This window comes from Asterias rubens, chromosome 4 (genome assembly GCF_902459465.1).
Source record: "Asterias rubens chromosome 4, eAstRub1.3, whole genome shotgun sequence".
In the NCBI taxonomy this organism is placed as follows: domain Eukaryota; kingdom Metazoa; phylum Echinodermata; class Asteroidea; order Forcipulatida; family Asteriidae; genus Asterias; species Asterias rubens.
The window spans coordinates 8,062,171-8,086,781 of NC_047065.1; the positions used below are offsets into that span (position 1 = coordinate 8,062,171).

At 37.9% G+C, this 24,611-nt stretch overlaps 1 long non-coding RNA gene across 1 annotated transcript; it reads right to left on the bottom strand.

The window, feature by feature from the left end:
- Window positions 1-1,563: 1,563 nt before the first annotated feature.
- Window positions 1,564-19,631, bottom strand: LOC117288801. The gene is made up of 3 exons (XR_004518911.1): window positions 19,484-19,631; window positions 11,110-11,229; window positions 1,564-1,748 (listed from the first exon to the last, which is right to left on the bottom strand). It is a non-coding gene; the product is annotated as an uncharacterized LOC117288801 (long non-coding RNA).
- Window positions 19,632-24,611: the final 4,980 nt, after the last annotated feature.

Genomic DNA, 24,611 nt, shown 5'->3' on the forward strand with positions numbered 1-24,611 from the left:
TCAAGACCCCAAGAGGGCGATCAACGAGAGACAGGCTCCAGTGGGAACATGAGACGATCAGGATCTGACCGTGCAGTTTTGATCCTCCTTGGGAGTAGGATTAAAGCCGGATCTGAGCCCTTTTGGATTAATGGGCGATCAAAAGTCTAGTGGGAACGCAAAGGGTGATCAGACCCCGCAACTTGCTAGCAAGCAGTGTTCTTTTGAACCCACTTCCGTTCCCACAAGGGGGATCAATGCGCAATCATACTCAAGTGGGAATGCGACCGCGATCTTACGACTGCAACCAATCTTTTTGCAGGATCCTGATCTCGCACTTGGGATCCAGTGGGAATGCGGACTAAGGGCGTTATAGGAACAATGAGCTAGTAACATAATCCCTAGTCTTCCAAAAACCAGCAACTGAGGAACGGGAACAGTGATACAACAGAACAGGCTAAGGTTATTTTTGAAGTAGGGGGCGGGGGCATGCAGCTGCATTAACTTTGAGGCTGCCCCTTAGCAATTATTTAAGCCACAGCTGTATAAACGGACACTCAGCCCAAGTTTGTGATGTGTGAATACATGTAGCTAATGGAATCCAACACTATACAGGGTGGGGGATAGGAGTGTTGCCAAAAGTGTCAATCTTCCCAAACCATTCACCTATCCTATCCCCCCCCCCTCAGCCACACCCTAGCCTATGTAAGCATCACCTGTAAATGTAATCAAAGACTGAAAGATTGTATGGAGTTGAAGCATGTCCAATGCTTCTTGCACCACTTCATCCCATTGCGTATGACTGACTGATACAACCACTTGTGATAAACAGCTTTTGCAGATGCCAGATGTGGATCATCTCTGTGCCAGCCACATTTAACCAAAAGGGATACCACAACTTCATTGAGAAAGATTCTGTGGTTTCTTCTTGATTGACAAGAGAAGGGATGTACAAAGTATATGTCGATGTATTTTGGTTTACAGAAGATACTAACTACAAAGCACTGGGCCCCATTTCACAGAGCTGCTAAGCACAAAAGTATGCTAAGTATGACATTTCTTCCTTGGTAAAAGCAGGATTACCAACCAAATTTCCACGTGATTTTCAAGATAAGCAAACAACAGCTGAGTACCAGTAGCAAGCAATTTGCAACAAATACCAATAAATTGACCCTGGTTGCTCTATGTTTCATTCTGCAGATGGAAATCCACAGGTACCCCCCCCCCCCAGTTAGAATATAAATCATGGCCTTCTGTATCCATTTTAAATGAGCTAGATCAAATAAAAATCATTAAAAGTATGTTTCTAATTTTGTAACTTTGTTGGGGGAAGAAGTTTAAAGTATAAATGTTCACAGACTTGCACTAGTCCAAAACCTGACGATTACAAAATGTGGAAAGCATCTATGTGCGCATACCGGTTTGTACTGATAAAAATACCAAGTGCTTGAATGAACAATAACATGAGTAAAACACAGAGCAGCCTGTCAGTCAAAAAAAATGAAATAGTTTCTCCAAAGCCATCAAAGGGATACAAATCAGCTGATGCATTTATACTCACCATCTTGTACATGATGTTTGTTTTCAGATAGTTGAGATGCTTTATATGAATCCTGACTTTGTACTTGGAGCACTTCCTGAATGATCAGTAGATGGAGCTTGAACCAATTTCTAAAACCATGCTTGAACTAACATCATTCATTCTGGAGCTTCTTAAGTCATTTAGGCTATGTCTGTCAGTTTATCCTTGTTGATTGCTTGATATATATCTGAAAGTCAAAAACAGACAATTGTTAACAGCAAAGCCACAAAACACTGTTGGTTTAAGTTAACTTCTTGACATCAGTTGTATGCATATTTTTTCCCCAAACTGAATCATTCAAACATTCTTAGAGCCATCAGAATAATCAATATTTACTTTCCAGTTTTTTTCTGGTATTTGACCACACACCCAACTAAAGTTTAGATTTTGTTTTAATACTGGGGTATCCCTTACACACTAAAGAAGACAGTGATTCCCCACCAACCATTTTTTTTTAAAAGGTTGACATTTTAAACATATTCTGAATGGCCCCCTAAACAATAAAACAATATAATACATTAGTTCTTAATGCAGTCCACTCGACACTCTGATACAATCATTATAGCAGAGCCAGAGTGGTTTCTTAGAAGGAACCTGATCAATTCAGTCTGTCATACATCCAGTGGACTTATCAGCAGGGACAGACTCTCACAGTTTATGTATGTTGTCATCACTTGACTCTGAACCTTTGATTTGGGGTGGTGATGAACCTACAACTATAAAGTAACACTTTATAATGAATTGAAAATAACAAGAAAACCAACTAATATATGGTGAACATTTATGTTACACAAAACACCTTTCAAAACACCTGTTTCTTGAAATTATATGACATAGGAGCAAACTGGTCAGAATTGCAATGTTTAAACCAGAGCTTTCCCTCAACTTTTCCAGTGAATAGCCGATACAAACGAACAAAACACTTATTTTAGCAAAGAAAACATCACACAACGAGGATCAAGATATGATGGTTCTGGGGAAAGGAAGTATCTTGAGGAGGGGTTTGAGCACAGCCATCGATTCAGCATCTCTTACACTTGTAGGTAGCTTGATATGGCAAAACATTGTAGCAAACTTTCCTATGGCAACTAGTTGTAACAGTATGCTGATCTGGTAACTGACATGTATCAAACATGCCAGTTTCCTTGGACACAATCTTCCTTTTGTTTTACTCCTTCAGAGCTATAAAGACACTGCACACTATTGATAATTGTTAAAGACCAGACTTCTCACTTGGTGTATCTCAACATATAACATGCACAAAATAACAACCTGTGAAAATTTGAGCTCAATTGGTCGACGAAGTTCCGAGACAACTATGAAAGAAAAAACACCCTTGTAACATGAATTTGTGTGCTTTCAGATGCTTGATTTCGAGACCTCAAAATCTAATTCTGAGGTCTCAAAATTAAATTCGTGGAAAATTACTTCTTATTTGAAAACTACGTCACTTCAGAGAGAGCCGTTTCTCACAATGTTTTAAACAAATCAACCTCTCCCAATTTCTCGTCAACAAAAACGTTTTTTGCTATAACTATTTTAAGTAATTACCAATAGTGTCCACTGCCTTTAATGTGATAGTTATTATTAGTACACATAAGGGATCAGATGGGTGTACTTATTTGAGGTAGTGAAAAGGTTTGAGGATTTTTTGTGCTTTCGGTTAACATCAAGACACTTTTTTAAACGCGTTTTCACTGGCAAAAACTCAATGACCTCACTCAACATCATAAAATAGGGGTACGTAGATGATCCACAGGTGCAGAGTCCTTTGATCAAACCACAATTGAATTCACAGAGGTACACAAACAATGTTAACATAATGAATATTTGCAAAAGCAACTGTGTGATAATAAAATAGCGTAAGCTATTTCCACAAGTGTTTAGCCTGCTTAGATCAGCATATCTTGAAGAAGAAGAAATAACACTCTCCATGTGACCATCTTGCCTCACCTTGAGGCTGACAAAATTAGCTAAATATGTTATGATGATTAATATGAAGAGCTTTAAGAAGTAGCCAACCCAATCAATAGGTTACCATCACAAGATGGGCCATCCCCTGAACAGCACACAAATCGCTTGCAGAGTTGAACATCAAGTCCAATGAGTTTCTATGTTTCAAAATCATAGAGTTTGATGCTTTTCGAAATTGCTCCTTCTTGTATCGCTTTTGTACACAAAACTGACATGACCTGCAGAGTTTTTCAGGAGTAGACTTTGTTGAAATCAACTGTGTGATGGTACATGTAAACTGTATTCTGAAACCCCTCAAAATTCGTTTTAAAAAAACCTAAGAAATGCAATTGGGTGAAACGGAAAAGCCACATAAGTTATAGTTGCAAGTTATCTTACAGAGTTTAAAGCAAAAGGATTCATATACCTATTCAATTTAAACTGAAGTCAGTTTTCCAAACAAATGTGAGAGATCATCACCACACAATTCAAAACAAATTAAAAACACTTGTAGATCTAATAAAACACAGAATCAACATTCATCTCCTCATAAGTCTTGTTTGCTATTCTTCACATTGTTAATTTACAAAATCAGGTTACTATTTTCAGAGCTGTGAACTGCGGTTATAAACTCTTCGCTGTTTTACATCATACTTATTTGCTAGTCAGAATAGATTACACTAATTAAGTCCTCAAACGAAAACCCAATGACAAAGTCACACAACAAGATGCTCTATGGGGGATGCATGAGCCAGCCTAACCTGAAATATCTCCTTCTATGATTCATATAGTGGGCAAACATCAATCACATGAAGTAATTCAATTAGGAAATCAAAGTGCAAAGACTGGATTTCAAGGAATGATTTTAAGTTCAGGAGTGTGTCCATGTAAGGTTTGGTGTTCTGATGAGTAACTTGCCATTACAGTTAGCATGGATTGGGCCGACACCTTCAGCCGAGGGAAAATAATATTAAATTAGTAATCAATCGCATAAAAACCAAGGACATTTTGGTCCCTTGTTTTAGTTTTTGAGACAGTCTGAACCAGATGCTTTTGAGCAATGTTGAAGAATGGTCCCCACCCACACCAAGAACATGTATGGTTGATGTGTAACTGCTCATCTTAATAACTTTACAATTGGTCTGTACAAACGAAACAAAAAACCCCATCATTGAAGAAGGGGATAGTGAAACACTTAAAAAAAGAGCGACTTCCAACAGGCGAAAAAAAGTGTTTCGAAAATTATTTGACTGACTGTATAGGATAACCACATCCCCTTTAGCGGTCAGGCGGGAATGTCAGCCAAGATGACCACATTCTTATCCTGGAACAAATTCTAAATTATCAGTAAAAAAAAATATTGCACAGACCAGGTGGCTACACATAATGATTCTCTTTTTCCTAAGGGACAGTTAATTTCACTGCAATTAGGATTAATTTCTGTTTTGTAACACCTTGAGTAGAAACTGTACGATCCAGACTGAGATTCTGTAATAGAATGATCCCTAGAAATATTCAACAGTGCTTAATCATTTCCTCTGCACTGTAAGACAAAGTAGAAACGCCCGGAGCCAGTCTTCTAAACTTGTCATAACTTACTACACATGTGCGGGTTCACAGCACGGACTGTATTGTTTCAATTTACTGAATGTAGGTAGTGTTGAGTGAACTCTGTCAACACTCACTTCCCATACTATTCATGCTCAGACTATATCTAGTTCAATTGTTATTTTAATGGCAGTCTTCAAAAAAAAAGGCAGCGAAAATGAGACAGCAAAGCTTCCACAAATGTTCCATGAACTCCCTTTCGCTCTGAGCATACACTACACTAATCCAGTGAATTTTTTTTTCAGAGAACATGAATGTTACATGAGAGCCTGAACTCAACATAAGCCCATTCACACAACACCATGTAAATGTATTTCCAAGGAAATTCTAAGCACGTTTTGGCCAGTCCGTACATACTTCAAAAGCTACTCCAAGAAAATTCCCAGAGTATGTTTCTCCTGAATAGGATTAAATGAGTTAACCCAGGGTTAAGCATCTTTCCGGGGAAATATAGCAGCTACAATCTTGTGTGACATGAAAGTAGGTTTAACTTACCCCAGTTTGCATGGCCGAAGAAGTTGAAACGTAATTTGTTCTTGAGAGGTCAAATACCATGCTAGATTAAGCTTGGGCGATACCACGATATATTATCGAATATCGCAATACTAATTTGGAAACAATTTCGATATCTGATCGATTTGGTTTTAATCGAATCTCGCGATGTATTTCCTAGCTGAGACATCTTGCACCCCATAGGTTTGGAGTACAACCAGAAGAATAGGTCATTAGAACACCTCACTTATGCTATGACTGTCTCTTCTACAACTTTCATTGGGAGTTTAAAGACTGATGATGTCAAATTTAATGAATCGCGATTATATCGAATATCGCAATATATTGTCGGCGATATATCGTGAATAAAATAAATCGATATCGCCCAAGCTTATGCTAAATTATTTGTGCAGCAGTATATGGTGTTGTATTTCAGTACTTAAGACCCTCTCTTTCCAAACTATTTGAAGTAATGGGAACTCAATGTAAATATCGAAAGCTGAACAGTTTTTAACATGTATTTGCAACTATGGGCTAAATCATTGCAGTTCCAGGGGTTTGATCCCGAGTGTGAAACGGCCAGGGCCCAATTTCTTAAAGCCTGCAAGCAGAAAAACTTGCTTAGGATCCAGAAATTATTGCTTAACAGAATTGTTTTAATGCTTCTGTTAAAACATTACCAAGCATGTTAATATGCTAACAATTTTTTTGAGTAATTACCAAAAGTGTCCTGGGGTCGATTTCACAAAGAGTTAGGACTCGTCTTATCTCGAGTTGGGACGGGTAACTCGTCCTAACTTTAGCATTAATCTTAAGGTCTACATGCTACAGTGCAAGGTTGGGACTAAGTCCTAAGTCCTAAGATTAGTCTTAAGTTAGGAAGAGTTTTGTGAAATCGACGGCTGTGCCTTTACAGTAACATTTCCTTCTCATCATTGGTTGAAGAACTGCAGGTCTACATTCATTGAGTTTGGAGATGATGTAAAATTGGCCATGATCCCACCATAGGGTGTGACTAGGTACTAACTAGCAACGAAAACCTTTCATTACTTCACCTACTTCAAAACAGAGAAAAATCTTCCATGATATTCTTGTCTTTTGTCAATGCTTTGGCAAGTTTTCACCGAGAGCCTAACTTCTCACTTGTTGTGTTTCTGTTTGTAATAGGGAACTTAAAGGTACACGTAGGGTGTACTTTTGGGAATTACTCCACAAGTTGGTGACAATAAAAACTTACTTGGAAAAGCTCTTCATTTTATAAAACATCATATGATGCTTATTCCTTAGTGGTAAAGCAGTTTTAGAGAAGGTAGTAATTTTTCACACACAAAACTGTGAAAAGCTTCATGCATCTGAAAGCAAACCTGTATATGCAACAAGGGTGCTTTTTCTTTCACTATTTTCTTGCAACTTTGATGACCAATTGAGCCTAAATATCCACAGATTCGTTATTTTGTTTTGCAAATTATGGGGTTTTACAAAGTGAGGATACTAGTATTTGACATTTCTTAAAGCCATTAAACACTTTCGGCACAGGGAAAAAAAAAGTAAAAGTTCACAGATTTACAAATAACTTACAGGGTTTACAGAAGGTAATGGTGAAAGACTCCTCTTGAAAAAATTATTCCATCAAAAGGTTTACTTTTCGAGAAATTATTAAAGCAATTATCAATTCTCGTTGTCGAGAATTAGGGATTTATTTTAAACACATGACATGACACGGCGAAATGTGCGGAAACAAGGGTGGGTTTCCCCCGTTATTTTCTCCCGACCCCGACGACCGATTGAGCCTAAGTTTTCACATTTGTTATTTTTTATATCAGTTGTCATACACGAAGTGTGGGCCCTTGGACAATACTGTTTACCGAAAGTGTCCAATGGCTTTAAAAAGCACACTCAGCCTTTAACAAATGAAATGATGTCATTATCAGTCTGGTCGTCATATATTTCCTTTAATCTCTCTCTTGATTCCTCTATTTATCAAGACAAATGGGTAGATGAAATCAGTGTACATTGTAGCAGCCCCGTTTGTGTACTTGGTTAAATGGGTGTGTTTGTACTGTGGGGTAGGAGTGGGAAGGGCAAGGATGTTGTGAGACTGTGTTACCATGGAGGTAGAAATAGCCTGACAACCAATGGCAAATAAGCCTTCACAATGTCTTTTGTCATGGTATGTATAGGGTGCAATGTGATTGTCCTGTTGAATTCTTACAATATCTTCCTCCCAACCACAACAAAAAGGACAGCTGTAATATAAATCCGCTCAAATTAGAATCAATTTGGGATGGCCATCTGCCCCAAGGTCTGAGTCAGACGTATGGGAACATAAGACAAATTGACGTAGATTAGTCTTGCTCTCAACTAATGCCTGCAAATCTGCCCTACAAGGCATGAGGAAAACTGCCAAGTTCATTTAGGAGTTGTCTGCTACTACCCCCCCCCCCCTTCCCTCTCAAACATGTGGCATTCATATCCCTGTTACTCTCTCTCTAGAGTAATGATATGTTGCAATATGGAAAATGCATCATAAACGGGATACAGAAGAGCGACTGTGGGGGAAGACCTTTTTGTCTTTGAGCAGGAAAAAAAAAGTATGTCAGCGACGATTAGCAAGTTGCTGTCCTGAAATATAGCATGTAGAGCAAGTGCTGGACTTGCTGGCACCTGTTTCATATCAATCAAGTACAATGTGGACATGACAGCCATGTAGTGCGCTCTCTCTCTCGCTGCTTGTTGTGAAGACTGTTCTTGCTCAATAATCAGTTGACTAGAGCAGCTGTCTGCTGCCAAATTAGCCTGGGTGGATGAATTTACCAAACTGGTTACCTGATACAGCCAAGCTACTTAAAGGGTCTTTCCACTTTACTTGCTCCTGGTAGTATGTAAGATGTTGCCAAATTGGCTGGAGTTGTGTCTGTGATATTATCACCCCTGATTAGTACTGGCAGTCTAATATCATTTGTCATTTCTTATGACTTTATTTTCTACTGACATAGTTCAGAAAATTGAAAAAAAATACACTAAGGATGCATTACAAATATAGACATATAGTTACAACAAGCATGTAATATATATTGTGTATTATGTCAATATGTATTAGCAAGGGGCCTAACAATATCAAAATTATCATATCTTGTAACAACTTTATAAGGTTTGTTCTTTCTTTCACAAGAAAGTTGTGTAAGTCGTGAGAGATGGAAATTAGTAGGCCTTATGGAAACCTCTTTTTCATAAGAATGTAAAAAGTTATAATAATATAAATAAAATAAAAAGAAGACCTGAAATGTCTCTGCAAAGTCTATCCCCTACTGGTACTCAAATACATAGGAAATTGTGAAAATATTTCACACTTATTCAAAAACACTGTGATAAAATTTTTAATCTGAAATCTGACAGAATACGTCCAAGCAGTACCAATCCTCCACAGAAATACCACAATCTGACAGAAATTGTCCAATCATGGAAATATCATTTTGCTTATTTTGACTTGGTGTACATGTATGTGAAGCTAGCCCAATAGCTCCTACCAATTTCTCGTCCAAATTTTTGCCAATTTTAGAGTTCATATAATGTTTCTATAGTTCATTCTATTTGTTTGCAAGAGTTCCTTAGTTTTTTTTTTTTAAATACTGTAACTATTATGATATGGTCTTGTGGACTAGTCATTAATGGTCTGCAGCGGTGAGAACTGTGCTCATGCGAGATCATTGCTCACGCGAACTGCTGGTGGCCAACTTCTACTCCCCATACCGTAGTCGTGAGAGCAGTGGTCTTGCGGGGCCAGCAGTCTCACGAGATTACCGCGGGAATCGCGGGAAGATTCGGAACGCTATCACCGCGACAGACATAGTTGTGATCTAGCCAACAGACCTTTTAATATATTAAAGCTGGATGTAAAAAACCCACACTTATTATTCACAAATTGCCGTTTGGTTGCCATTTCATATATTTTATCAATAATAAAATAAATGAAGATAGTACATTACACAGTATTGGCTACTGCTTGCTAACATTTAAAAAAATGAGTGGCACACAAATGCCAAGTCAAAGAGTTATTGATTGCACTTGCCTGCTTGTTATGGGTTAGTGCTGATCAACACTAACAATCTACCTGTTACAACAGGTAGATTGGTTTGCAGCTACTTTTGAGTTTTATACCAGACTCCATTGAGTAACTGGTATCTGACAAACACTTGAAACAAACTATTAAAATCTAACAAAAGAGGGCGCTATACTACTTTAGGCATGGTGATGATTCTGATGATAAAAGACACTTACATCTTGTATCAAAATCTCATCTAGTTTTTAAAGTTTCATTTGGGATTTGATGGGTTGAGACAATGAGGGTGTAACAATTTTATCCCCTAATAAAATAAACAAAATAAACAACAACCAAAGTCAACTTAACAAAACAAAAACCACACATAAAACAGAACAAGTATTTTGTCATGTTTGTTTAAATTCAATTCACTGTCGTACTATAGAAAGAGACCCTCCTGAATCTATTAAATCCTCCTCTCAATGATAACTCAACACCTACCGGGTACATGTAATACTGGTATGCCTGGCCCATTGAACACAACTTGTTTTTTTGGCCAACACCGCCAAACCAAACAAAATCATATAACTTCCTGAATAAGATTTCTGAGGATTTGGGAGGGGTAGGCATATCAAGCCTTGGCATAACTCAGAATTGTTTAATTAATGTTAATATCAAATATTGAACCATAGGGGAAACTGGCTGGGTAAATTAGTTTTAATGATTTGGGATTAAGCAAAGACAAATTCACTAGAGCAGGATTTGAATGCTCGGGATTAACGGATTAATGCGCCAGCGCTCTACCAACTGAGCTCTCTACAAGGTGTTGGTGGTCTTCTTTTTTTGTTAAAGACAATGGACACTCTTGGTAATTGTCAAAGACCAGTCTTCTCACTTGGTGTATCTCAACATATACATAAAATAACAAACCTGTAAAAATTTGAGCTCAATTGGTCGTCGAAGTTGCGAGATAATATTGAAAGAAAAAACACCCTTGTCACACGAAGTTGTGTGCGCTTAGATGGTTGATTTCGAGACCTCAAGTTCTAAGTATGAGGTCTCAAAATCAAATTCGTGGAAAATTACTTATTTCTCGAAAACTACGTTACTTCAGAGGGCGCCGCTTCTCACAATGTTTTATACCATCAACCTCTCCCCATTACTACCAGGTAAGGTTTTATGCTAATACTTATTTCGAGCAATTACCAATAGTGTCCACTGCCGTTAACAAAGCTATTGTTTTAAAACAACGGTTCATGCTCAGTAAATTTTACTTTGTTTATCCTCAAACATCTGTATGTTGAATTTTTTAAAGGAGTTTGTGTTTTTTAACTGCATCAGGTACACGTAACTACGAAGTTACCTTTAAACACAGATTTCTATGATTGAAACGAGGACACAGCAAGACGGGTCTATGGTTGAGAGAGGTTCAGAGAGAAATGTATAAAATGTGCACCTGTTATCCCATGAGTAGGCATAGTCCACATTGTTAGCATTTCCACTGCAGGCTTCAGCAATAATTGAACAGTTGTCATATTGATGATTGGTCTTATAGTACAAAACTCCGGGTTTGGAACTGTGGATAAGAAAACAAATTAATTAAAACCCTACTTCTATAAAAACTAATCAACAAGATTATTAAAAAACACTATCTTATTTGAAAATACAGCTTGCTATTTGCATTTGTAATCTACAAAAAGGAAAAACATATAGCAAGGGTATAGACCAATCTTGTTTAGCCCAAGGTGCAAGTACTGGCGCCGCGCCACCACTGGCAGCTCAATGTTTTTATGCAAAGACATTAAACAACATTGTTTTTTTTTTCATTTATATATGAATTACGTGTCTTGCTCGATGCTGCTGAACACAACTTCCCAGGCAAGACAGGGCATAAAGATGTAGAACATTGATATATCCTCAACAGCTAAAAAACAATCCTGACAAACAGTACAGGCTACGATAGGCAACATGTGCATGATAAACAAAGAAACTGCATGGTCGGTTTTAATGTATTATATCAGCAAAGTATACAGGACAATGTTTTATATACCTCTCCCCATTACTCGTGACCAAGAAAGATTTATGCTAATAACTATTAGGGGAATTGTGTAAATCAGTGAAAAAGGCACTTTATTCTTAAAAAAAAACCCAAGAAAACAATGTTTTAATAATATGAAGCATTTATATAGCGCTCTACGGAGAACAGAGTGCTTTATATAAGACTATGACAAAACCTTGCGCAAACAGGGTCCCAGTAATGGGAGTGCAGCTTGCCGGTATGGGCTAAACAACCTTGGCGAATTTTCTACACACATGATGAGATATGATTAGACGCAGGAAAATATTTGTTTGAATTGAGTCTGATACATAGCCTACTGCCAACTTCCACAGATTTGAGGATATTCATAACGAAGAGGGATTGATGTTTGTTTTTAAGAATAACTTCATGATAAATGTGTGCTATTCCGGAAAATGAGGGATGAGAACTTATCATTTTATGCATATGTTGTCAAAAAAGTAATCGTGATTGATTAAAAAGGGTATTTTTCAAGAACAAAATTATGAACTTCAGCAATTCATTAGCACGTTAAAGAGCCTGCTTAGTTTGCAAACTACTTTCTGAATACTGAACTTTCATAATGTCTAAAATATCAAATAGGTTATTTGGGAATGGATACAAACTCTGATGACAATGCTGAGCGAAAGAGAGTATGGCTGAAATTGAAAAAGTATAATAATAACTAGACTGAAGTTTTTGTCTTAAAGTCAGTGGACACTATTGGTAATTGTCAAAGACTAGCCTTCACAGTTGGTGTATCTCCACATATGCATAAAACAACAAACCTGTGAAAATTTGAGCTCAATCGGTCATCAAAGTTGCGAGATAATAATGAAAGAAGAAAACACCCTTGTCACACGAAGTTGTGTGCGTTTATATGGTTGATTTCGAGACCTCAAGTTCTAAACTTGAGGTCTCGAAATCAAATTCGTGGAAAATTACTTCTTTCTCCAAAACTATGGCACTTCAGAGGGAGCTGTTTCTCACAATGTTTTATACCACCGACCTCTCCCCATTACTTGTTACCAAGAAAGGTTTTATGCTAATAAATATTTTGAGTAATTACCAATAGTGTCCACTGCCTTTAACAAAAACAAGGTGTTCGGAATGTCATTCAATTTTTGGTCGTAACAAATCCCAGTTTAACTGTTTTCATAGTAAGAGTACTTCCTTCCATTTCCTAAGACATAGAGAAAGTTCAAAATGGCTGATAGTAATTCGGGAGATCCATTTTTTTCCCCAAAATATTTAACGACATTTGACACTCACTTGGTGTTTCTCAACAGACCATTGTTATAGTCGCAGATAAGCCCAAAAAGTTATTTTCGAAGAAAATATACAGATGCAAACTTTGACCTTCCGGTACGAATAGAAGTAGGGGTGATACAATTTTGGCGTTAACTTTTTAAATGTAGCCCCAGTCTTGATCTATCAGCTGCCAAATAAAGAGACCAACAGCAAATAATAAAAAAGACACTTTTTAAACATAAAATCCTTGTAAATCGACACCTGATGGTTTCATCATGGCGTAACTCAAACGGTTTCCTCTCCTTGTTGATACAAAAACAAGGCGTTCAGATTCCAGGAGTACACAAAAACAAGCCTGGTGGACAATTACAAAAATACATATCCATGAAGGTACGCCTATTTAAAGGCAGTGGATACTATTGGTAATTACTAAAAAATAATTATCAGCATAAAACCTCACTTGGTAACGAGTAATGGGGAGAGGTTGATAATATAATACATTGTCAGAAACGGCTCCCCCTGAGGTGACATAGTTTTCAAGAAAGAAGTAATTTTCAACGAATTTGATTTCGAGACCTCAGATTTAGAATTTGAGGTCTAGAAATCAAGCATCTGAGCTACTTCGTGTGACAAGGGTGTTTTTTTCTTTCATAGTTATCTTGCAACTCCGACGAACAATCAAGCTAAATTTTCACAGAAAATATTGACGACTTTATTATGTAATATTGACGTCTTGAAAAATCAAGCTTTTAATTAAAATAAATAAAATAAGTGGCCAAGCAGCCTACCATTCAAGTACTGACCGGGCCCGATGTGGCTTCAATTTAGTGATTGGACGAGAATCGGTGTAATCAACGAAGTATGGTCATAAATAAAATCCAAAGATGTATTTTTGAAGAAAATATACCATAAATCTGATTTGAACGTGAAGAAAAGGTCAAAATCGGGTCATGTCTGCAAGGCGTTTGCAGGGTCTGACCTTTTCGATGATGTACGAATCTATCGTGTGGATCAAAAGTTAAAGTTACAACATCTCACAAACAAACAAACAAACAAACAAACAAACAAACAAACAAACAAACAAACAAACAAACCAACAAACCAACAAACCAACAAACCAACAAACCAACAAACCAACAAACCAACAAACCAACAAACCAACAAACCAACAAACCAACAAACCAACAAACCAACAAACCAACAAACCAACAAACCAACAAACCAACAAACCAACAAACCAACAAACCAACAAACCAACAAACCAACAAACAAACAAACAAACAAACAAACAAACAAACAAACAAACAAACAAACAAACAAACAAACAAACAAACAAACAAACAAACAAACAAACAAACAAACAAACAAACAAACAAACAAACAAACAAACAAACAAACAAACAAACAAACAAACAAACAAACAGGAACAACTAATGTTACTAAAAACACTGTACATGTGCACTTTACATTGATTACGGGTGTTCAATTGCATTAAGCGTCAATTAGCACCAAGGGTAAAGTATGCGCACCACGCCTATGTTGAGACCCTTCTAGCCGTGTTTATATCACAAACACACGTTTAACGTGCACCAATAGGAATTAAAGCGAAACTGTCTGGGGTATTTATAAATGCTAATTAACAACCAATTAGACCACACACAGTGGAAATGACACATGCTTCAAGTCAATGAACTAATTTAACTAACGATAAAGCCTTCTGTATGAGTTGACCGAGAATGAGATGATCTTAAATCAATCTGTAGCAATTATGATTGAGTTTGTCAACACTCTTGGTTCATCACCAGGACCTCTAGAGTGGGCTATGGGTTCGTTTAGCCTCCACATAATCTTCTCTCTGGAGTATTAGTCTCCCTGGTGAGTTCCTAGAGGAAGGAACAATGTATGGATGAGATAAGGGTGAGTGAGAGGTGGTGGCAAGGTGCTAGAGTGCGTCATTTGCTCAAGGGTAGACAGTCTGACTGAAGACTCAACATCTGTTTTTACACAATTTCACAAATTGGGAAATAGCAATTATTTCTTACGCTTACAATGATAAGGATTGTTATCCCCCCCTCCCTATCCCCTATAATAATTCCAATCCAACTACTTTAAAAAATTACCAAACAAAATGTTCCCATTTATTAAACATGTATCATTAAGAATGTTCTCAAAAAGTACCAAACAAAATAATCCCATTTAGGCCTATAAGACAAGTATCATTAAAGGCAGTGGACACTATTAGTAATTACTCAAAATATTTATTAGCATAAAACCTTTCTTGGTGACGAGTAATGGGGAGAGGTTGATAGTATAAAACATTGTGAGAAACGGCTCCCTCTGAAGTGCCATAGTTTTTGAGAAAGAAGTAATTTTCCACGAATTTGATTTTGAGACCTAAAATTTAGAACTTGAGGTCTCGAAATCAACCATCTAAATGCACACAACTTCGTGTAACAAGGGTGTTTTTTTCTTTCATTATTATCTCGCAAGTTCGATGACCGATTGAGCTCAAATTTTCACAGGTTTGTTATTTTATGCATATGTTGAGATACATAAACTGTGAAGGCTAGTCTTTGACAATTACCAATAGTGTCCACTGCATTTAAGAATGTTTTATTATATTGTACTTTACATCTTTCCTGGGCCTGAACATGGAGTCGTAAAAATCTTACTAAACTTTGGAGTTTCTTGTCACATTGTGAGCCTTTCTTCTTAATGTGTAGGCCTCACATGTATTCAGACACAAAAAGGAAAAACACCCGCTCAAATGTTTTCTCAAAAAAAAAAAAATTTGATTAGAGTTGGTGCAAAATTTTTCCTACAGCATTAATATTTTCTCTCATTGATGAAAATCAATCAGATATTCTGAAATTTTGAGGACATTTGCCGCCAGACTGGCTCAGAACTGTGACAGATCCGTGTATCGTCACCCTGAATGTCAACCAAATCGCTAATCCTTTTATCCTCAACAGAACCTAGACGAAAGAGGACCATAGTCTCTCTAAAATTGAACCTGTCACCTCACACAAATCCAATCATGAAAACTTAGCCAAACAGGAACAATTGTATCCATGGCTGTCAGAGCAATTCCAGCCCAAGTAATCCAGAGCTTTCACCAGTGCCTCGCCATGCTGATCTTAGACACTCACTGCACCCCAGTGATGGTCAACATGGGAAGGGTCAAATTCAGACTGATTAATACTATACGTGTATCTTGACATTTTTAATTGAACTCATAAGTGATAAGGATTAACATACCCTTCCTCAAGTGGTTGTTTTGGACAAAATAAATAGCTTCTTGGGCAAACACTCTACTTGTCAAAGTAACCTTGTAAAGTCTGCAAAACAACACCCACTGTGGGAAGATATACATTTGAATTTTTACAATCAAATAATTTTCAAATAAAAATTAACAGCAATAAAAACCAACTTGGTAAACAGAGACTTTTGACAGTATAGGCCGCCTAAAGCCTTTTGAGAACCATTTCGGTTTCAAGAAGGTATAAAAAAAGTTTTTACCCCCAAAATTTGAATCTGAGTGTTTTGGTGTACTAAACAGTGTAAAGTTTTTTTAGATTGTGTTTATAAAAACCAATTACAGTTTATTTTATATAAGTGACATACGTGATCCTTGTCATTTGATTGGTGGAACTTACTTCACGTGACATTCACTATTAGTCCCATCCGCACCGGCAAAGACCTATTCGCCCATGGGGAATAGCATTTCCCATTCAACAGTTAGGATCATCCTTGTTCCCAATGTTTTTGAGCAGTACAGCGCCGCCATACATCATTATTTTGTGTCTGCTACTGTTTAAACTCTAACAAAATACATGCAATTTGCCGGGAGCCAGCTAAAAACTTAACTTATATCTTACTCTTTTAAAATGGTCCATATAGGAATGGCTAGTAAAACACCACTATAAATATAATGCATTTAATTAATTTAAATGAAGGATTGTAATTAAGAGCTATTGGCATGTTTTTGTGTCATTTTAAATATTCTGACTGGCACCCCCCAAACAAAGATATTGACAGAATAGGGACACCGCCAATATAGGGCTAGATAGCTCAGTTGGTAGAGCGCGGGCACGTTAATCCGGAGGTCGTTGGTTCGAATCCCACTCTAGTCAATTCTTTGTTCAACCCCAAAAGTCATTTTAAATATTCATTAAAACAGGCTTCACCTACCAAAGACAATTCACAGTGTTTGAGCAGGCCTACATTTTAAGTTTACCATGGTTTGTAGTGAAGCGGGTGCTTTTCATAATTAAAGGTTCAGCGAAAAAAATGTATAGTAAACGGCAATTAGATTTGAACTAAGCGTGTCACACTCTGGCATGGATGGCCAATCAATGGAAATTATTGTAGCAGCAAGATTTAAAATACTTTTTTTGTTCAAGGGTTGGTAGAACTCAACTGTGTTTTATGTTGTATAGCGCCCTCTGATGACAAGAAAGGTGACATGCTTTGAAGTTGACAAAATTCAGAAAGTTTTTTGGGGATTCCAACACAATCAGTATATATATATGTTTTATTTTATTTTCAAGTTTAGGTATAAATATTTTCTCTTAATATTTGCACATGGGGCTGGTATACTGTTGTAACTGCCTGCAAAGGATTATTAAAGTTGTTTTAATTGAATTGAAAACAATCAGTATATATATATATATATGTTTTATTTTATTTTCAAGTTTAGGTATAAATATTTTCTCTTAATATTTGCACATGGAGCTGGTCTACTGTTGTAACTGCCTGCAAAGGATTATTAAAGTTGTTTTAATTGAATTGAATAGCTTTCAAGTTTTACGCAGGGGAGTGCAGCATGCATGCAATTCGCCATTGCTTAAGTGCTGGTTCAAAGATTCTGCACACAAAGATGTGAACAAATCCTTTTTGTTTTGTATTACGTTTTATACTCAACAACTTTAATTACAATTTCCCCGGGTGGACAGCATGACTTAATAGTGAGCAACACTTACTGTTTTCCTGTGGTGGCAAGTTTTCCTAGATAAAGGACCTCTATGAGGCAAGTTTCTTATAAATGCACACTTCAAGGAGCACCAAGGCAATCACTGAGGGCATTAGGGAAGGTACATGTTTGGTAGTTACTCAGAACCAAATAATTTTAACTTAAAAACTGACTTGGTAACGAGCATTGGAGAGCTGTTGATAGTATAAAACATTGTGGGAAACAATTCCCTCTGAAGTAACGTAGCTTTTGAGAATAATAAAAGACTAGCTAGAAGTCTTTTATTCCTATCTGAATAAAGCACACAAATTGTCCAACAAGGGTGTTTTTTCTTTCATCATTTTCTCGCAACTTCGATGACCGATTGAGCCCAAACTTTCACAGGCTTGTTATTTTATGCTTATGATGGGATAACCAAGTGAGAAGACTGGTCTTTGACAATTCCCAAATGTGTACCTTCCCTTTAAGGCAATTAATACCAAACATTAATTTTTGTTCCTCGCTAAATTTTTGATAATATGTTCAAACTGTTTCAATTGCATTATTCAATGCAGGTCATTCTGTAGCTTTAAATTCATTTAAGCCCATTGGTGGATTATTTATTTTTTGGATGCAGGGGTCATGTCGATGAGAATAAAGCTCAAACTCCCGTTGAAGGGAGCCATAATCAGAGCATTATAACATGCACAACATTATTGTAGTGTAAAACAGGAACTCTATTCCTAAACTATTCAGATTACCATCAAGGAGACAAAGGATTAAACAATAAAAATAAGATGACTACAGACGATTTATTCAACAGGAACACTATGTGATCAGCTCACATGAGCCATCTTCCCCCTTCCTCTCCTGCAGCAATCCCACAATGCACCTGTCAACGACGGTGCAGCAGACAATGGACAATAATAATCATGAACGAAAACAATCGTATAAGGTTTATCGCGATTCACAACCGCAATGCGTTGTGGGAAGGAATATGGGGCGGTTTCTATGCAATTTTTACGACTTGCGCACGCAACGACTATACCTTTGTGTGGGTTCAACAGTGCGCTCTCTTGATATTTTGCTATTTGCGATAAACCTTATATATGCAAAAGCCCGCCACATTTCCTACAATATCTAAACTGATATTTCATATATTAATATCATTTCTGCACAATTATAATTCAGGCCTGGGCTAACTTATATAAATATAAAAGTACTACTACTACTAGTACGACTACACCCTAGTACTTAGTAGCTGAGGATCCATCGAACGGATTCTTAATTAAAGACAGTGTACACTATTGGTAATTGTCAAAGAGCAGTCTTCTCACTTGGTGTATCTCAACATATATGCATAAAATAACGAACCTGTGAAAATTTGAGCTCGATCGGTCGTCGGAGTTGCGAGATAACTATGAAAGAAAAAACATGGTGACAGTGATGTTAAAAGCGGAGCCATTAACACTCAGCTCAACCAGGTGGGCTATTAGTGTGAGTGTGACCAGTTATTAACTCGTCAGCAGGGAGGTGTATTTTTATAACTGACCCTCTTTAATTTCACATTACCTTGGTTGTACTTCCATGTCTTCATAATAGTATATCAGGGTGACTATAATGTGCAATGATCGCCATACCTCCTCGCTACTTGGGTTAATTTATGGCACTTGAGTACACTGTGCACTTCACGATTTAAAGGCCATGAGCGACTGTCAAAATAAACGTTTGACACTTTTGACAGCAAACGTATGGCTGGCAACAGAGGGCAGCAGATTGTGATTCACATTTCACATTCACCCAAAAGTTTTGTTGGCAACAGAGGGCAGCATGTTACCATTACGGCAATTACGGCTCTGATTATGTCTTATGAGGAGGATTCTAGTATAATTCCTGGGGTGGATTTCACAAAGGTAGTCCTAACTCAGGACTAGTCCTAGGCAATGCTAAGAGATAGGACCAGTCCTAAGTTAGGATGAGTTACTGGTCCTAACTTAGGACCAGTCCTATCTCTTAGCATTGCTTAGGACTAGTCCCAAGTTAGGACTACCTTTGTGAAATCGACCCCTGGTGTCATGTGTTTTCAGTAGGTAAACAGGAAAATTGTTCACAATCAAAAACTTAATGTTTTTTTTTTCAAATCATCTATCAAATTTTTTAACAATAACACTTACACTTCATGGTGTGTTGAAAGGTTTAAAGTTTTGGTTTTACGTTGAGAGAGACAGTCTGCCATTAACAGTTCTTACGCATGCACGACATTGGTGCAGTGTCATACGTTTTCACACCTTTCATTGGTTGGTATTGAATATTCAGAAGCTAGTATGGCGTGCAAAATAAATCAAAAATATTACTCAATTACTGCTTAACAAATTTAATTACATTTTTGTCCTAAGGCATTATGGCTACTATATTAGAATCCTGCGATATCATAAGGCATGAAAGTAAAACACCCCACCCCCCCTTGAAGCACACACACTTCATAACAATCCGTTCCCCCCCCCCCCCCATTTCAGACCAGTAATGTTTGGTTTTAGGAGATAAGAAACCAATCTATGATATGTTCTCTTCAATGTAGACTTAATATTTATTACGCTTATCGGAACTTATTACAGTATGCAGTTAATAAAAAATAAAACAAATTGTCATTTTCACTTTTCCCCATATTGGCACACCATAGAATCCCAAATAGGAACCACCTCACGTGATCTACCTAGTGAATCAAGCAGAATGAAACTCAATCTAGCAGATAGTAATTTTTGAACTTTCGAGGTTGGATGATGTTTCTTTGACTCATTTGAATGTTGGCATAATAATGCACTAGTGATTTGTACAAAAATTCAATCATTTTATAAATGTTTGAGCATAACCAACGACAGGGAACTATATTCTCAGCATGATTAAGCCTGATGAAAATACAGACCGTGAGTAAACTGCATAGCTTCTGTCATCGGTGCAGCTTGCACAATCTCGCGGTAAACGGGAATTGAAGATGACTATTCAAACTAGATCGAGTCAAAGGTCAATATGATCGGCGCTCTATTTTTAATAATCTTTGCTCAAAGTGATTCCGTGGTCATTAGGCCTATATTAAAAGGAAAACAGTGAAATTTCAAGTACAGACTACTTATTCAGATTATGGATACGTGACGATTTGAAATCGTAAATAATGGTCAAAATCGAACGTAAGATTAGCATTCAGAGAGTCCGTGTAACGGACGCTTGTACGGCCGCACGGCGTGGGGCAATCGGAACGTAAGCCTTGTGGAATATCACGTACCGCCCATGCCGTGTCTCGTGGGGGTTGGAGGTGTTAAATCCCGGGCGCTGGAACTCCCAGCTTGCGGGTGTCTAATCCGTTGTTTCTTATGATCGCAACGTTCCAATTGCTCCATTTTGTTTCATGGCCCCTAATTTCTTTTCAGGTAATTTTGAAGATGTCAAAACGTAGGAATACCGCATTTTGTTATATTGACATCGTTGTGTGAGTAGCTTAAACAAATTATTAGAATTTTTTTATAAAAGGTTGAAATAAAAAAAATTGATAAAACAAAATTCCCGCAAAGCATAATATTGTCAAAGTATTATTTTTTAATTCTGTGAATGAAGAGTTATTTTTGAGGTAATGATTAAATTGGGCAACTAGTGGAATTTATGACCCGACTATAGTCGCAGCTACTCAGCTCCGCGCTCTGCTTATTCCAAGATCTGCTTACGTTCCTTGAAGTTACGCTATAATATCAAAAGGTACGCTTTCAATCCTATGTCAAGTTACGCTTACGTTCCAAGATACGCAGCTTTGTTTACGTTCCAAGATATGCTTACGTTTCAAAAGATATGTCATCCAAGCTTAGCAGCTACGCTACGCTTACATTCCTAGATCTGCTTACGTGCCAACAACATTTCAAATTTTATTAAAAATTGGCTGGTAACCAGTTTCTGCTAAGCAATAATACTTTGTGCTAACTAAGCAAATTGTTGTGCCAATACAGGCTTCATGAAATTGGGCCCTGGCACGTCGGGAGCATAACGCCACGATCGCATTTCAAACTGGGTCCTCAAACTGCACCATGGCAATGCAGAAGTCTGGATCTGGATATTAATAGAAAGATTTGTGGTGTTACCGCAAACCTTTCTATATCGTATTTCCACCATGCAAAGTTTCAAATCCTACGGATCTGGATAATATTATACTCCGATAAAAACGTATACCCACACACACATGCAGAGTATAGCAAAAGTCATGCAACGCACTTACTGCATGCATTGTACACTGCATGCACAACACTTATTATTATTCATGAGCCACCGCACGCAGCCTCTGAATGGCTCCACCGGAAAGTCGGGGGAGATTTGCCGAAAAACAATATAAAAGTTAAGACCCGTCGTTGCAAATAACCAAGACCATGGTGAGATCTAAATCAGAGAAACAGAGCGCCCGCTAGCGTTCGTTCATAACAAGCGTGTACAGTTTTTGCCGTGCATAATCGGAACGTTGGTTGTGTGTGACCGCGCAACACCAATGGTCTTGGAACCAAGACTAGGCAACAGGTTACAGTTAGCCAATCATCAAAATTGTTACATGAGTGGACAGATAAACTGTCCAGCTTCAAGAAGCCGTTTGATCCAGGCAACTGCGCGGCGCAGTTCACGAGTTATGGAAAGTTACGTAAAACGAGTAGCGGCAATTTCGATAGTTTTTCGATCCCCGCCATGGGCGCGAGAAAGAAAGTCAACTTGGCAACAAGGTCCCTATTATATAGAACTAAACAACGTACATGAATTGAAAATACTGAACGATCCATACAATTTGCTCGTTGCAATCTCGAGTTATTACGAATTTTGTTAGAAATTATGCATTTTAAAAGTCTATTTTGTGCGTATTCAAAAAACACTCAATGCAAATGAGCGATATAGCCCACCCCCCCCCCCCCCACTATCATTCTTTACTATGTTAGACCTACAATGATCCCGTGTAAAAAAAAAAAAAAAAAAAAAAAGAGTTAAATGAAAATGCATGCTTGACGTGACACCCTTATTTTGTTATTTTTGTTTCGCCTCTTTGGCCTATGTGGGCTTACCCATTTATATTTAGGCTACTATGACATTTGTGAACGGTTCGATTCCTGGCCCGACATTGAGAAAAATAGTAGAGTTTTGTTTTGGCCCAACATATTTTTAAAGGGAAGGTACACGTTTGGTAATTACCCAAAACGAATAATATTAACTTAAAACTGACCTGGTAACGAGCTTTTGAGAGCTGTTGCTAGTCTGAAACATTGTGAGAAACGGCTCCCTCTGATATAGCATAGATTTTGAGAAATAGGTAATTTCTCACTAAAGTCATTTTCTGCAAAATTGTATTGAAAATAAATACATTGATTGGTTGCTATAACTGTTGAATGATTTTTGCTTTGGTTGCAATAACGTGTACACGATTTTAGAATCTGAGGCCCCATTCATCGTGATTTATCACAAAACAAAGCGAGTTTGCTGAGCATAGTTTATTCTCATCTATATTATAAAAGCGCTTAAATCGCATGGGCGCCGCTATGTTGTTTTCACGTTAAGTGGTGCCCGCACCCTGCTAAATTGATGCGTCCTGGGGTCAATTTCGGGGTACCCGTGGGTTGGGGATATGTGTTGTTTGTGATGTCACAGTCAAAGCGCAAGCGTGTATAACTTTGTGATTGAGTGCAGGCTCACGACGACAGGACGTAGGCTGGTGGGGGTTATTAGAGCACGTTGTGGTACATGGAGAAGGAAGGGGCACGCAGTGTGGTACGTCTGTTGGAAGGGGCGGGGAACGGCAAAAAATATAGGGAACATAGTAAAAGGGCTGGGAAAATAATACGGAAAGGGGAAAAAGAAAAAGGGACTAATGATAACATTGGACAGGGAAAAATAAACTGGACAGAGAAAAATACACAAAACGGAGAACCACCTGACTGGCGGGACCCGCGCGGAACGGGGAAAGTTATGGGCCGGAAAAAGGTGCAAAGAACAATTCACGGGCGGGATGTAGGGAAGGAAGTACGGGTTAGATTTAGGATGGGGACAGGAGGAAGGGGCACAAAGTGGTATGTCTGTGTGGGGACGGGCGGGGGAACGACAAAAATAAAACGACGAGGAAAAATAACAGGGCTGGGGTAGGGATTGAAAAAATGAAAAGGGACTATCATGACATGGGACATGGAACAGGAAAATATTAAACTGAATGGGGGGATCAAGCCCATGAAACGGGAAAGAACCACAAACGGGACCCGCGCGAAACTGGAAAATATGAGTTAGAGGTAAATAGTGGCAAAGCGCAAGCAAAGAACAATGCCAATGCACGGGATCGCGGGGACGTGAGGCGTGGGTAGATATGGGACGGGATAGGGAAGGGGCACACGGTGGGACAGGGGAGTGGGAAAAAATGAACGGGGCTGGTGACGGAAAAAAAGAAAGGGGACTTGAAATCGATACAGAACAGGAATAAACTGAATGGGAAAAAAATAAAAGAAACGGGATATACACAGGACTGGGAAAGAACTACTATCGGGACCCGCTGGAAACTGGAAAACACTGGATGGGTTGACAAATAATGCAGAAACGGAAAAAGACGGACAAGGGTAATAGTGTACGATTTCACAAAGCACTAAGATTTGTCTTAACTTTGGATGGGTGGTTTGCCACAGTGATTTGTATTGTGACCCTG